The sequence below is a fragment of the Phaethon lepturus genome, unplaced genomic scaffold (genome assembly GCF_000687285.1).
Source record: "Phaethon lepturus isolate BGI_N335 unplaced genomic scaffold, ASM68728v1 scaffold12762, whole genome shotgun sequence".
In the NCBI taxonomy this organism is placed as follows: domain Eukaryota; kingdom Metazoa; phylum Chordata; class Aves; order Phaethontiformes; family Phaethontidae; genus Phaethon; species Phaethon lepturus.
The window spans coordinates 5,966-9,505 of record NW_010522671.1 but is presented as its reverse complement, the minus strand read 5'-3'; positions in this window follow the sequence as shown (position 1 = coordinate 9,505).

Genomic DNA, 3,540 nt, shown 5'->3' with positions numbered 1-3,540 from the left:
AAACGGGGCCGATCAGTACGCTTGTCTAGCTGAGCCCTTTGCCTGATCACCACAGTCTATCCTATCTTCTTCTATCTTATCTATTCTTAAATGTTTTCTTAACTATCTGTCTGCATAATGTCACTCTCTGTCCCGTGTGTTCTTCAAGGACTAAGTGCCAGCTACTGGTGAGATCTAGGTGTGTCTGAGTCAGACCAGGGGTGTAGGCGCCCCCTGCCTGTGGTGTCAGCTACTGGAGCAAACGGGGGTCCTAGTTGGAGGGGCCATAGCCCTGTGGATCTAGGGAAGGTCCTGCAGCCTTTGTGCCCAGAATGCCAGCTACTGGGGGCACTGGCATGAGTGGACTTGGGGTCAGCCACTGGAGTCAGATCGGGGGGGGTAGGCACCTCCTGCTTGTGGTGTCAGCTATTGCAGTGAGTGGGGTCTCAGCATCAGCTGCTGGAATGAGTGGGTATCTTTAACCTCCAACTACCGGGGTAGGAACAGTGTGTTCCCTGAAACACAGCTACTGGGAGGGACTGGTGTGAGTGAGGGGCTCCTCAGCACCAGAGGCTGGACATGACCACGCACCACAGCCCTTGTGCCTGGTGCCAGCTCCTAGGGTGGGGGGTGAGTGCCTATATGGTCCCCAAACCTGGTGTGTGTGGGGAGTGTGCATGTGTATTTGCTAGCAAACTTCAAGCTGGGCTAGCTGTTGAGACCCATGAAGCAGATAAGAGGGCCTGGGATTCGGGCAGGGGTATCAAGCAGACAGAGGGGCCATGTTGGTACTTTGGGGATCCCCAAATGTGTATGTGCTTGTGAATCTAGACAGTGTTGTGTATGTGCCTTCACTAGGGAACTTTACCTCTGCCAAAGAGGAGGAAGGGGACTTGACTGTTTATGTTTGTTTTATGCGAGTCCTGTATGTAGGTGCTGTTGAAGGCAGTGCCTTGTCTGTGGCAGTCTGCGTAACAGGCTGTGTCAGTGTCCTGTGTATGTCCTCTGTGTGTGTTTCTGAGATATGTGCTTCAACTTTGCTACTGATTGAATCTGCAGACAGGAAAGTTGCAGCTGTGTCCCTCAGCCTGGGCAGAGACCCTGGGTCTGAGCACACTGGGCTGTGCTCCAGCAGCTGGGCAGGAGGGAGTTCTGGGCCAGAGCTGCTGGAGGAGGTGGCCACTCTTAACATCCCTTAACATGGCATTCTCTACAGCAGTGAACAAGTCTTTCCATCTCAGTGTAACATTTTTTATTATGAGGGAAAATATGGTGCACACAGAATATTTTTTAAACATTTGAGGTTTCATTTTGCTAGAATATCTTATCTAGGCTCCCTTTCCCATGAAAGGTTGGACCAGATGATCTTTCGAGGTCCCTTCCAATATGGGCTATTCTATGATTCTATAATAAAAAGTATAGATGTCTAATACAATATATTGAGTATATTCAAAAGAGGGCTGATACTGACTGTGGACAGTTTCTCTTGTCTTGCATGGTAAATTAAGCATTTAATAAAGTAACTCAGTGCATTTTTATAATAGATTTTTTTTTCTCTTTTAATGTATTTATCTTAAACTGAGCGCTCTTATAGAAATGCTCATTGATTCCTGCCCACTCCCTACCTTTAGAATGCTTGCTTTCCCTTTAAGGCCTTAAGTACTTATACCCAGTGCTTACACAAATTGTTTTGTTTGCATATAAAATGACTGTTTTCCTCCTTCAGTCTGCCTGTTGCTATCACATCATCACACATACTTTGGAGCAGGAACAGTTGATTCATGAGAGCCTAGAAGCAGGTAGCATGCTGAGGCTAATACAATAATTACAAACTAGTTAAGCATGCAATTAATCATTCCATTGACTCAAAAAAAAAAAGTTGTGGAATAGAAAGTCTCTTCGCTCAAACATCAAGCCTCTGAAAGCAGACGAAAAGCTTTCCTCATAAAATTCTGCTAAAGCCATTTGTGAACAGGGAGATATCAGCCCAAATGGAAAGACTTAAAACTGGAAATGAAAGCTAGCTATGACAAAGCAGAGGACAGTAGCTGTGTCTGAGGCAAAGACAAACTTCTGGATTATAACTATCCTCTGTAGTTAGTGGGCTGTTGCTGCTTGAGGTAAGAAAACTTTCTAAAACTAAGGAAAAGCACAACTGTTTTAATTATGTAGTGTAAGGAATTTTTTTTTTTTTTTTTTTTTAGGTGAGGCTTCTTGTATGGTTGAGTGCTTTCTTTTGTGAACTAACTTGTGCCTTGGCAACCTCCAAAGCTGCTGGAACTATGACATTCAAAATTTTGTTTATGAGCAAAGAGAAAGTACACCTTATATAAATAAATAAAACAAAAAAATTATTGTTCGTGTAACTCAAATCTTGAGAGTTTAATCATTATTAATCCCAATCTAATTGTTACAGGAAAAGAAAGAATAATGATGTAGTTAAAATTGTAACACACACACTTCTTAGTTTCTATCCCTTTTCCTGCTGTTATGCTCACTCTTTCACTGCTCTTCTGGGTCCTAAGGTCAGTGGTTTCATTCTAGTGGTGGTGGAGGAGTGCTTATGGTGAGTTGTTAACATCTGGAGTCCATGGCCAGGAGGAATATGATGTTCATGTTGATGGTTTCTTTGTTTTTTTCTTCCTCACTCTAGTATTCACTTGGGGTCATGTTTATATGTTTGCTAATACACTTTTACACATTTCTCTCTGTTGTTGAATCAAACATGCAAGTAACCTTCATGCGTAGCAGCTGACCACACCCCTGTCTTTACTCCATATTATCATCAGGGAATTGTGCCCCTGTACTCGGCACTGGTGAGGCCACACCTTGAATACTGTGTTCAGTTTTGGGCCCCTCACTACAAGAAGGACATTGAGTTGCTGGAGCATGTCCAAAGAAGGGCAACGAAGCTGGTGAGGGGTCTAGAGAACAAGTCTTATGAGGAGCAGCTGAGGGAACTGGGCTTGTTCAGTCTGGAGAAGAGGAGGCTGAGGGGAGACCTTATCACTCTCTACAACTACCTGAAAGGGGGTTGTGGCGACATGGGTGTTGGTCTCTTCTCCCAAGTAACTAGCGATAGAACGATATAGTCTCGAGTTGCACCAGGGGAGGTTTAGACTAGATATTAGGAAAAATTTCTTTACTGAGTGGTCAGACATTGGAACAGGCTGCCCAGGGAGGTTGGTGGAGTCACCATCACTGTAAGTGTTCAAAAAACGTGTGGACATGGCACTTCGGGACATGGTTTAGTGGGCATGGTGGCGTTGGGTTGATGGTTGGACTTGATGATCTTGAAGGTCTTTTCCAACCTTAATGATTCTGTGATTCTGTGATCTGTTAACCAAATTACAAATGCTTGAAGTGTAAGTTATTAGCCATACAACTCCTTTTATTGCTTTATTATCACTGATAGTTTTACAGGGTCTAAAGCCTAGGAGAAGAATAATTCAAAATACTTTCTGAAAGCTTTCCTGCCCCTGCTCCCTAAAACAAAGAATACTTCATGAACTTTCATGCATAACACCCCCCCCACCCCCAAACAAAGAAAAAAAAAAGACA